Source organism: Saccostrea echinata, unplaced genomic scaffold (assembly GCF_033153115.1).
Source record: "Saccostrea echinata isolate AGI-Se365-2 ecotype Australia unplaced genomic scaffold, CSIRO_AGI_Sech_v1 ptg000058l, whole genome shotgun sequence".
Classification (NCBI taxonomy): domain Eukaryota; kingdom Metazoa; phylum Mollusca; class Bivalvia; order Ostreida; family Ostreidae; genus Saccostrea; species Saccostrea echinata.
This window is the reverse complement of record NW_026889807.1, coordinates 1,782,899-1,796,500: the sequence shown is the minus strand read 5'-3', so window position 1 is coordinate 1,796,500 and position 13,602 is coordinate 1,782,899.

Here is a 13,602-nt window from a genome sequence, read left to right as displayed (position 1 = left end):
TTTTCTGTTGCACTCCTGACATGGTATAACAGTTTTTTAAACATCAGCCATGACCACAACTTAATTAAACAAAAGTTTCTACAGTCCACATTTAAAGCTCAATACTTTGATTATTATTAGGAAATTCTTTATTTTCACCATAAAGCATTATTATTTATTTCACAGATCTCCAAAAAATATTGAAATTTCAAAATGTCACAAAAAAAGTGTTGCACTCCTGACAATTTTAGCATCATTTTTGGGCATAACTTTTTTTTGTTAATTGAGATATCAACGAGATATTTGGCAGATATTCAGACACTATCTAAAGACATATGCTGAGACGTAGAAATCTATTTTCATTGCCTGCATTTTTAGTGTGGGTTGATAAATATGCGTTTGGTCATAATTTTTGAATTCACCCTTAGGTGACCTGAAAACCACTCCGGATAGATGTCAAATTCCGGACAGCAATACTTGTCGTTGATTTAATTTTGATCATGACACTAAGGCATTGCTTTCGTAGAAATTTTTTACCAAATATAATTATGAATATGTCGATCTTGGTATTGCTTGTAAAATATTTTGAATTCACTTCAATCACAGCTCGGTGTAGGAATCACAAAAAGACCCCAAATATGGCGTCAAGTCCACGCTTTCTTTATATCACTGACACGGAGTATTTTTTTTTTCAAACTTTTCATGATTAGTGGGGGTATTGATTTAACAATCTTGAATATAGATCTATATGAGACATGCATGTTCATATAAAAGTTTCACAAACTGTAGATGCATAGTTCTTGAGAAAAATCTTTCCTATAAATATTTGTGAACTAGTTTATACTATATTGACCATGGCGATTGGACTAGGTAACTATTTGGTTTGAGCATTTACATGTAACTAGTGATGCAGGGGCCTAGCGTTGACCTCTCCCTAATAAAAAAAATACTATAGTTAACTATAGTTTACTATAGTTAATTATGGTTCACTATAGAATCAAAGGTTTGTTGCCGTTCAGGGGTTTTCCCCCTTATGCAACTTGTGGGTCTCCCAAGTCTGTATATTGGACAAAAGAACTCTAAGTCAGGATTAAAATGTATAAAAATTTATTATTGGGAAAGAACGGCGCCCAAAACTATGTTAGAGGCATCTGTATCTAAAATAAATAAGCCTTCTTCATTAGGATAAGAGAGAATGGGAGAACTAGTTAATGCTCGCCTTAGCTTGTCAAATGCTACATGGTAATCATTATCCCATATAAACTTCCTATTTGCTTCCGGAAGTTTATGTAGTGGCCTAGCTATATCTGAGAACTTGTATATAAATTTTCTATAGTATGAACAAAGACCTAAGAAGCTTCTAACTTCCTTAACATTTCTAGGGATGGGCCAATTGTTGACTGAGTAAATCTTTGAGGGATCAGTGGCTATCCCATTTTCACTCACAATATGTCCCAGAAAGGGAATTAGCCTCCCTCAGTCTTCCAAAAACTTGTCTTAAATTGTCAATATGTTCTTCAAAAGTTTTAGACAATATTATTATGTCATCTAAATAAACAAGACATATTTTCCATGAAAGGTTTGATAAGACCCTTTCCATTAGTCTTTCAAAAGTTGCTCCCGCATTGCATAAACCAAATGGCATGTTTAAAAATTGCCAATGTCCTCCCCCGGGTATAGAAAAAGCTGTTTTGGGTTTGTCTTCAGGTGACATTTTTACTTGCCAACACCCACTCTTAAGATCTATGGTAGAAAACAATTTTGAACCTGACAAGGCATTTAATGCTGTATCAATTCTTGGAATGGGATAACTATCCTTAATAGTGACATCATTTAACTTTTTCTATAGTCTATACAGAACCGGATTGTCCCATCCTTTTTCTTAACAAGGACTATGGGAGAACTCCATGGACTGTTTGATGTCTCTATCACCACCCTATCTAACATATCATTTATTTCCTTATTAGCTTCAGCCATTTTAGCTAAGGGGATACGTCTAGGAGGTTGCTTAATCGGGAGTGCATTTCCCGTATTTATTCTATGCTCTACTAAATCTGTTGAACCCATGTCAGATGATGAAAGGGAGAAACTTGTTTCAAATTCCCTTAAAAGATTTGCTAGTCTCTGTTTTTCTTCAGAGCTAATACTAGGATGAACCCTATCTAAAATTTGTTGTAAATGATCGGGCATATGGGAGTCATTCCCATTACAACAAACCCTACATTTTTCACAACTTCCCCATTCTCAATATCTTCAACCCTTTCTATTGAGGCTACTACACTACCCTTGTGTAATTTTAAACTTTTGTCACCTAAATTCAAATAACGTACTGGGACATTTTCCCCATCTACTTCTACCAAAGTTTTTGAAATCAATATTTTATGTTTTCCCATAAACTTTTCTGAGGGTTCCACTATGGCAGTACCCTGCTGAAAATTGGGACTTTCTATCCTAGCAGGGGCAATAAATTCACAGTTTGGGGGAATTACTAAATCTTCTGTCAAACAAACCCTACAACAATCAACTACACTTTTTTCATCACTAAAACAAGGGATTTCTTCTCCCTGAATTTCAAATCTCATTTTCTTCCAACAAATTTTACATGAAAACTTCTTCATAGAATCAGCTCCCAAAATACATTTGCTTTCAATATTTGCAATGATAACGGTATGGGAAATTTCAACATCTCTGAGGCTAAATTTTAGGAGACACTCTCCCACAACTGGGATGTCATCTCCGTTTGCTGATCTTAATTTCACACTACAAGGTTTAACACTTGATTTTTCTACTAATTGTATCTTATCAAATAGTTTGGGGCTTATAATAGTCACACTTGATCCGGTATCTACCAATATTGTTGTTTTAATATTTTCTATTTTCCCAGCCATAAAAATTCCCTCATTTCCTTGAACATCTCCCATTAAAATACTTTTGGGACTTTGTTCATTTTGAGGTTTACTCCCTATCTCTAAATTCTGATTTTTCATAGACTCATTTGATACCGGATCAACCCCCATACAATTACTTAATGGTTTATTCTGGGGCTTGTTCCCAACTCTCGCCGATTTCCGCCCCATGAATTCGACGTTTGATGGTTTCCCTGTCTTTGGAAACCCAAGTCATTTCTATGAGGGGATGGCTTTTGGGAGTATAGATTCCCCTGATTAGCTCTATTTCCATAACTATTTCTTGACCCATATTTGTCAGGTTCTCAGTTGTTGAACTGTCTGGGCCTATTGTTTGAAAATCTGTTTTCCCGTGATCTCCCATAGTTTTGGGACTTTGGATCAGAATTTTTCAAACCTGACAAAGAATCTTTTATATCTTTTAGCAACGAAAGAATTAAATCTTCATTTTTATTGTTGGGAGGGTTTTGAGAGTCTGTGTTTGAAGGTACAGCATGTACTGGCTTTCCTCTTTGGGCATCTGCCATTTTATGCGTTTCTAACCTAATTGCTAAAATTTCAGCTTCCCCAATATCTTTAGCCCTTGCCTCCCGTATTTCAAGGCGCATATCTGGGTCTGGGAGAGCATCAATAAAATGGTCTAGAGCTAAAATGTTTGTAAGGTTAGGATCAGCAGTCGGGTAGGATTGTCTGATTAATTTCTTGATTGACTGAGCTAATTCTGATAGGGACTCATTATCTCCCTTAATCCTATTTTTCAGTCTTGCCCGATACATCTCAGACCTTGCCACTGACCCAAAACGCATACTGAGCACTTTAACAAGGGAGTCAAAATCCCTAATCTGAGCTTCATTAAGCTCCCCTAGAATTGCCCTAGCATTCCCAGTTAAACTACTGGCAAGATACAAAGACTTTGTTCTGTAATCCCAACCATGTAACTCTACTAAAACTTGAAATTGGGCTAAGTAATCTTCAAAATCTTCTACCCCATCATATGCTTGTGGTTTAATTGAGACTGTTGGTTTCACTTGATTGGGAGAATGTAGGCTATTGTCATTTCTGTTCACCCTTGAATTTGGGGACATTGAGTTTCTGAAAGACTCAAATCTTTCCCCAGCCCCTATAAATGGTGATTGACTGGGATTTTCAGAACAGTTCCCATATTTATGTAGACCAATAGCTTTCCCATGATTTTCAAGTGATGATAACCTCCCATGTAATTGATGGGACTCTTGTCTCATTTGTGATAATTGTTCTTCAAAATTTTTCTTCATGCATAGAACATCCCTATTCATGTTTTCAACTGCTTTTAACAATAACTCACTTATATTTTCAGAACCCTTGGGAGCTGATGTTTGTTTTGGTGAAGATTCATTTTGAAAGAGTTCTTCATTGGATGAATTTTCTACTTCTGTCTGGGATCTTGGATCAAAAATAATCTCTCCCGAATCATCTAATTGACTATTCTCCCTTGACATTTCTAAAAATTTCTTTTGGGAGTATTAATTTACTTTATGATATAAAAAATTTATTTGTATAATTATTTTCTTTTGTCCAATCAGATAAATGGGAATAAAAAATTGAAGTATCCCACTTCTGACACCAATGTTGCCGTTCAGGGGTTTTCCCCCTTATGCAACTTGTGGGTCTCCCAAGTCTGTATATTGGGCAAAAGAACTCTGAGACAGGATTAAAATGTATAAAAATTTATTATTGCTTGTTGTATTTGATTTGCATAATCTCTTTGAACGGTTGTCCCTATTTCTTGCTCCCGTAGAAATATTATTTCTCTCCCAATTAGAAATGGGAATAAAATATTCTCGAATGGGAGAATTAAGTTTTAGGGAATTATAAATAAATTTACAAAAGTATAAAAGTATTTCCCAAAAATACTGGGAGTCCCTTCACAGTACATTTGATAGTTATAGGAGAGCTATTTCACCTCCCACTAATTTTCTCCCACAGAACAATTCAATAAAATTATTAAAAGTAAAAATAAAATATTATCCCAAAATTCATCAGCTCCCACTAACTAATTAATGTTCAATAGTAATTACCCAGCGGCTCTCGCTCCCAGACTTGCTGGCGATACGAGTTATAACAGCCGAACTGGCAAAAACTTACACACTGACTAGTCGATCGATCTGCGCTGGCTTATATAGGCATCGGGCTCGATTGTCGTGACGTCATGACAGAGTGAAAATACCCGCCATCTTTGTCATAGCAAAGAAGCTTTGATATGCTGCCATGCCAATCGGACCGACGAAAGGAATCATGCACCCTAGGGCGCGAATAATTACTGTTTGGTACATTTGGGACTTATTGCTGATGAACTTCGTAAAAAAAACAAAAACAATCGTAAACAGTTTAAGCGTGACTTGGGAATGTAAGATGTCGAGGAATTTCGGGGTAACGCTAATTACCGACCTCGTCCCAATGATGAACTTGGTAAATATACAATTGATGATAAAATAAAACATACAATGAATGAAACATATTATTTATCGTTTTATAGTCCAATATGTTACAGGGAGTAATATTTCACTTGTACTGTGTATTGCACAGAAAGTGTTTTCCGTTATATTGGGAATAAATAGGGAACCGTAACAGTTTTTACTATAGTATATCAATGTTTTTTACTATAGTAAATCAAAGTATTTTTACTATGGATTCCAGATTATTATATTTTATGTTCTCCATTTCATTCATTCACATTTTTATATTAAATTGAACTATTACTTGTATATTCACATATTATTTCCAAATTTTAAATCTCTGTTACAGAATTTAACAGATTTTAAGCATTGAAATCTCAAAAAATTATTAAAGTTCATAGTAAATCAAAGTATCAAAATATTTGATATAGTTTTCTATAGTTAACTATAGTAAATTTTTGTTAGGGTTGGGCTCAATTTGTCGTCATAGCCCTATCTTAGAAGCCCTTTTGATACACATTTAAAATTGTAAATATACATTTATTGGGGATCCTCTCAGATAAATTTGAGAATTTGCAACATTTAAATCTAGAGAGAAATATTTGACACTTTCCCGTATTCATTTCCATGTAAAATGTGACCCATCCCCACACCCCTGAGCTCAAGGAAAACAAATTTAAATCCGAATTACACATAGTGATATGTAGCCTTGTAGTAATTGAAGAGAAAATGAAAACGATAAATATATATTTACATTTCATTTAAAAACTTTGATCCATTTTGAAGTTTGAATGGCCCATTTTATTTTCACTTCGTCTTAATTACTGTAATTTTCTTAAGCAATGAAATTTTATGATTTTCTGTGCAAGTACATTTTAACTGTGGTATTGATTTCAAATTCATTGAATTTCTATTAGTATTCGCGCTATAAAAGTAAATTAAGCAAAAAAGGGACATTGGAAATCATCAATAACAAAGGGTCAAGAAATTTAATTTTACGTTACATAATGAGTCAAAATCAAGTAATTCTTTTAACGAGGTTGGATCCTGATATTTAAAGTCTTAAATTTTATTTGACAAGTATATTTTTAGTTTCTACACACATATCTTAATAAAAATTCAAAACAAAAAATGGGGGGGGGGGGGTCAATATGCTTCTTTTGGCTCTACAGTACATTTAATATGACCTTTTCGCACTGGAATCTGTGTCTTAATCAAAAATCACATTCTCGACGTTTTCCCTTCAATGTTTTTATCCATATAAATCATGGGACAAAATAAACTATTAGTCTATTTAAAAAAAGACACATTAAAATTTTGACTAAGAAAAAGTTTCATATTGCTTCGCATAATCAATTATTTGACCCTTCTGCACTCACAAAATGTGGTTTTTCTGGCATTAAAAATTTCACAAGCAAGAAAATTATTTTAAAGTCTTAAACTTTTGCTGAATTTAAACAGATTGATCAAAGTTATCTTATATATTCAGAAAAGAAAAACAAAAGTAGGGGTCTATGATGTAAAATTTTAGATATTCCTTAAGAAATGTTAATTTTAAGTTAAAATTGGCTCAATTTTTTTTTCTTGGACTTTCAGAATATATTTACTATATTTCTCACAATATAATGAAAGAATTCATAAGAAATAATTTAATAGATATTTCAGAGCCAGCATAAAATATTTCACTGCAAAAAACAGCCCTGTGTGCAACCAGCATAGAAAAATAGGAATCTAAACATAACAGTACTGTATATATTTCAAAACGGAAAAATTGATCATTTTCTACTAAAAAAAACCTTCCGCGACAAAATATAGTTCCTGACTTAATCCTATTTGGATGGAATTTAATCGCGGTTTTTTCATTGGATATAGTTTAATTTGCATTGTAGAATGCAGATTTAAAGTTAGAACTTAAAAATGATGCAGAATTTTAGAAATAAAGGTCCAGAACAAAATCTACTCTAAAGCTCAAGATCGAACCTCCTTACGAGATTTGTATCATAAAGCGAACAATTTACGAAAAATAACGTGTATATATAGCGTAGTGTCTTTTTTAACAAGCCTAGTCAAGGTCAAGAGACTTTTAATTTTAGCGTTAAATGTGTTAACAACATTGAATAAGAGAATTCAAGATGAGAAATATGTTGTGATAATCTTTTCTGAAGACAGTGTCAAAATCCTCGGTCTACCGACATTCATTTCCATTGGGATTGAGATCATGTTATGTTCTTCAACTTTTCAATGAGCACGCGTACAATGAGAAGGAAGTGAAGCAATATTTTCGTCTTGGGGCAGACATTTTTTTCTCTCCATAGAAGTAGATATTTTAAGTTCTGAAACCTGTAATTTTCTGACACCCAACACTTTCAGGAAATTGAAAAAAATTTGCATATTTCATGCAAAAATTCAATTTTTGTTAATTTCCTTTTACAGTTATGAGTAATCTCGGGTTTCCTAAATAGATAATTATTATCAAATTTTAACAATTATTATAATTTTACTACTATTTAATATTTTTAAAAAATCATAATTTAAAGTGAATGGTACATGTTCAAAATATGAAATTACATTGTAATGTCTTCAATGTTCAAGATGATTTAAAATTATCGGAAAGTTCTTTATAATTGCGAAATATAGACCATATTACAGTAGAACTCGGATATAGCGAAGTTCTGGGGACCTGCAAATTTAGTTCGCTATATCCGTAATTCCTTAAGCGGTATTACGAATTCGTTAAAGTAAACATAGCATATTCGCAATATAGATTTTTCCTTCAAGTATGACTACAAAATGTAATAAGGAAAATATAGAATACAAAATTTCAAAGATTTCAAATGATTTCGGTGAATACAGTTTCAAATATACAATCATATACTTACAAACCTAGTGTCTGTTCAATATTTTAAAAAAATGATATATTTGAAAATTCGCTATAAAAGATGTTAATTTCGTTATTTTCAACTTCTAGGGGACACAAAGTCAGTTCGTTATAACCGTAAATTCGCTATATTCGAGTTCGTTATATCCGTAAAATTTTATAAGGAATTGTTAAGAATTTCGCCAGGGATTGCAATAACTTCGCTATATAAGTAAATTCGCTATATCCGTGTTTGCACTAAACGAGTTTTACTGTAATGTGCTTAAGTTTTACAACATTCCCCTTTAAAAGAAATGTCACCCTTCATTTGAACAAATGTCAATCCTTTTATCCAAAGACAGTTCTTGGTGAATTTAGTACTTTGTTTTTAGTCCATTGTTTCTAGGGAATTCAAAAACAAAAAAATTACCCACGACAGACGATATACTACTAAGAACGATTACAGATGTCACCTGATTGACTAAGGTAACCTAGTGTCCTCTACAAAAATTTAGAATTTTTCAATTTAAATTTGTATGTGACAATTAATTGTCATATACAAATTTAATTGAAAAATTCTAAATTTTTGTAGAGGACACTAGGAAATACAAATATATATGCACAACCAGAACATTACACCTTTTTCGATAAATGCAGCTCATTTAATTGTTTCAAAATATTCATAAAACATGGAAAACGTAGAATATCAATCATTCTTAAAATCACACTATTTATGGAGAGGTACATATTGATTGAGAAGCTCATTAAGTATATGTATTTTTTATCTTGGAAAATTAGACAAAACTCAAAACCCCACGACTCAGGAAGAATGTCTGAATGGACCTGTGCGGATAACTTGCATCAGAAAATTCCAACTTAGACAATTTTTTCCAAAATAAGGTAAAAGAATACACTCTTTTTGTAAATTACATAGACTTTTTTTTTTTACCTGGGAAAGGTCAGCCCAGATTATGTTGAAAACATTATCATTCATGCGATAATTACCTCCAGAATCATGGAAGAGTTTATTTCTATATAAACGAATCCTCTCTTTTTCGTCACTCTCCGTCATATGTTGCGCAGAACTACACGTGGCTATTACTGTAGAGGCGAACTGGACATCAACGTCTAGCCGTTTTGATAGACATTTCCATCGCCCTTTCAGTCTTCCAAATGAATTTTCTATTGTCATCCTGGCTCTGCTCAATCGATGATTGAAGTTTTGCTGAAGGCGCTGGAGGTTAGTCCTGTTTGAAAATGTTTTAATTAGCCAAGGTTTTAGAGGATAGGCAGGATCACCAATCATACAATGGGCATGTATAGTTCGCGCCCTTGAAACTGAGCCTTTAGATCCCAGTTAGGAAACAATGTTCCGTTTTCACCCTTGTGAAAGATTTCTGAGCTGGCGGAAATTCGAGCATCATGAATGGGCCAGCCAATATTTGTGTTCCGGAAAATATACTTATGGTCGCAAACAGCTTGCATGACCAACGAAAAGTAGCCTTTCCTATTCAGGTTGTCTTCGTGTGCTTCAACTGTGTAATGATTGGCACATATGTTCCATCAATGGTCCCACCGCAATTTGGAAATCCCTATTGAGAGTTGTATCCTCTTATAACAGTTTGAAGGTCCTCTTCAGATGTAAAAGAAACAGGCCCCAGGATCATGAAACAGACTTAGACTTAAGTGAAATTTTCAATCGCCTGTTAAATGTTTATTTTTTAAATTACCGAATTAATCTCGAAATTTGTGATTGATAACACTTTTGTAAATCAATATTGAAACATATTTTGATTTTGATCTTCTTGACTTTTACAACATTCAAGTATAATACAAGTTGCTGTCCTTCAAGAAGGACCGCAATACGTGGACCATAAGTTTGTGTTTCTAACAGAAATTTAAAAGAAGTTCTGGTTTTTAATTAAATACGTGTTATAAAAAAGATTTCTTCCATCTTAAAAACATGAAAATTTTTTAACTACAATTTTTACTTTTACTTTATTGTTTTATTACTAAAACTGTAATAACGAATGAAAGAAGCACGCCCTGATCAAGGTATATATTGTTTACTGTATGTAGCATTGACCTTTAAATAGGGACAACCATTTATAAATCGCAAATACCCCACATGTTAACTGTTTTCCTCGTGTTCATATTTTATAATATTGTTCAGTTTTTACCAGTGCTGTTTTCCTTGAGAGAGAAGACATCATTAAAGTTTACATATGATGCAAGATATGTGGGACCCGCGGATGGGGTATCAAGTATTCAATATAAGCTCATTTACGGACGTAGCCCCAAAAGAAAAGCAGGTAACCTTTTTTTCCCCTTGTAACGAATATCAGATCCTCACCCAGACACCCCCCCCCACCCCCACCCCAACTGAAAATGCGCCCTACGAGCACCTGGATGCAGAAAACTGATGCCGATAATATTTGTCCTATCTTTTAACGATGTTCGCTCCTGAGCTTTTGAGCAGATTTTTGTCTTAACCTGTATTTAAAAAATTCTGCATAATGTTTCAGTTCTTACAATAAATTTGGATTCTACAATACCAATTTAACGATATTCAGTTAAAACTCCGTGATTAAATTCCATACCAAAAGCATTAAGTGAGGAACTATATCTTGTGGCGGAGGAATTTTTAGAAGAAAATGATCATTTTTTCTCTTTCGAAGTATTTAAAATATGTTAAGTTTGGATTCCTATTTTTCCATGCAGCCTGCACACAGAGTTATTCTGTGTCGTGAACTGTTTCATGCTGGTCCTAAATTATATATTAAATAAACTATCATAAATTCTATCATCATATTTGATAAACATAGCAAATATATTGCGAAAATCCAGAAAAAAATAGCTTTAAATTTTGCTTCAAATTAGCACTATTTTAGTAATATCTAAAAATTAACATCACAGACCCCCACTTTTTATTTTCTTTTCTGAATATATAAGATATTTTTAACCATTCTTCTTAAATTCAGTAAAATGTCATTACTTTCAAATGATTTTATTGCTTGTTAAAATTTTAATGCCAGAAAAATGATATTTTTGAGTGCAAAAAGGTCAAATAATAAAACATGCGAAGTAATTTGAAAATTTTTTGTTGTCACAAATTTTAATGTATCTATTCAAGATGAAATAAGACTAAGTCTGTTCCCATAATTTTTTTGAATAAAAAATATTGGAAGAAAAACTTTTAAAATTGAATCATGTGTAAGATGTATTTACAGTGCAAAAAGGTCAAACTAAATGCTCTGTAGCGCCGAAAGAAGCGCATTGACCCCCATTTATTGTTTTGATTTATAATTAAGCTATGTGTGTAGATTCTAAAAATATACTTGATAAAAAATTCTCATTACTTTTGACGACAGGATCCAACCTCCTTAAAGTGTACACTAAACTTGCAATCATTGAATTAAAATATATATTTCTTTGTAGATAAAAACATTTCTTGAAAAAAAAAATAAAGTTTATCTTAAAAATATCAGTATATTTGAATATATTAAGCGTTAAATGTCGGATTCTATTCTATGACGAAGGAATAATGTGTGATGCTCCGCAGCCGAAACAGTTTCTATACAGAGATTTCGCGATTTCCTTTGCGTAGGAATCTCAGATAAGTTTTACGACGGCCGTCAGTACATCCTTCATTTCTAAATGGACTGCCTACTTTGAGTGGTAGTAGTTTAATAGCACAATTCTATATCCCTGATAGGTCTTTTTTTTTATTTGAAGAAAATTGGGCTATCTTCGGTAACTCCTAACGGCTGGGACTTGTTTTGGATTTGTACGGAAGATTCTATCATTGGAAAAATACACATGCAGCACAGCACGCGGGATTTTTTCGGAACCCCCCTCCTTTTCCACTTTGAAAAACTTTGCTACAGGCCTGTAATAAGCTATTTGGATTGCTGTATATTAAATGTTGCGATGTCATTTAGTAAATAGTAATACAAATAAATGCATGTAGTTTTGAATATATATTAAGGACGTTTATATGGACAAATATTTCAACCAATATATAAAAAACCGCCACTATGCTTCATACAATATTCCTAAAAACGTGAGGTATTGAATACAATGCATTTTTAAAAATAGTATGATTAACTATATCATTTTTAAGTTCTATAAATGAATTTTAGATTAAAAAGAAATTAAAACTATTTCAGGCATTTGCAACTTTGTGATAGAGCCACTACATGCATGTATATATGTACATGCATGCATTTTGTTTCCTAGTACATCTTTTCTTATTCAATAGAAGATGAAACTTCATAGCGTACATTTTATGTCAATTTAGGATACATGTATTTATGACACTTCTTAGTTGACTTTCTACAGCTTGAGCACCTCTGATGTTTTGTCAGTAAATTCTTTGCACCATACTCTAGTAGAACATGTTTTTTTTTTTTTTATACATATAAGGATATATGTATAAAAGAGTAGATTCGGATCTGGGACTCGCTAATTAATAAATATATACGATGTACAAATTTTAAGCGAGCTTTGCCAATGATTGGTGAGTTCTTATTCGATGAGCGCGAATGTCCTAAAGGCAAGTTGACTTAGGGGCGAACTGTCTAAAGCATTCTAGCGCACGTGTGATCTGACGTAAGCCCATGGTATTAACCCAGCTTATATATTTTTGCGTGGACCTTAGGGTCCACGCAATAAAGATTTTGACTTAAGCCTAAGATGATTCATGATCTTTAGGTCAGATTTCTGGAGAAAGTCAACGTTAATAGCATTACAAACCTTGTGTAGAGGCTCACACACGGCTGGTTTTCCAACCCCAAACAAGTTCCCAATTGGTCAATACTCTGTTGTCGGTGACAGCCAGTACAATGTAATAACAACTTGCTTTTGGAACCCTAGTTGCTGGTGAACACCTTGGGACTAAATAATTGTCCAGATCAAAGCTTTTCGAATGTGTGTCTTCCCATTAGAAAGTTCTCAATCCATTGAGAGTCGTCAAACATTTGTAACACAATTCTGTCGTACCAGTCTGTTGACCTTTCCCTAGCTCATTGATCCCTCAAACGCTCTAGCTCAGCACAAAAAACCTAAAGCTACACAGTAAGGGAATATCCTCCTTCTTCTGAACCTAAAATAACCCGCCATCTTTTTTGTTAAACTTCATGAATCACTGCCATTTGATCTCATTTGTGAAGTACCATGTGAACGCTTAACAAATATACTTTTACACCTGGATGCAGATTTTGCATGCATGCAAAATTTGCACCCAGTGAGTAAATCAACGCAAGTTAACAGGGCTTAAGAAAGATAAATTTGCATACGTAATGTGCATTTTATTGGTATATGTATTATCTTTCTCAAAGCGGGAATCTTTATTTTTTTTTTAATGTGTTCTGGAAATTGATAGTATATTGTTAAACGCCCCAGTCGAGAATTTTTTACTCATATT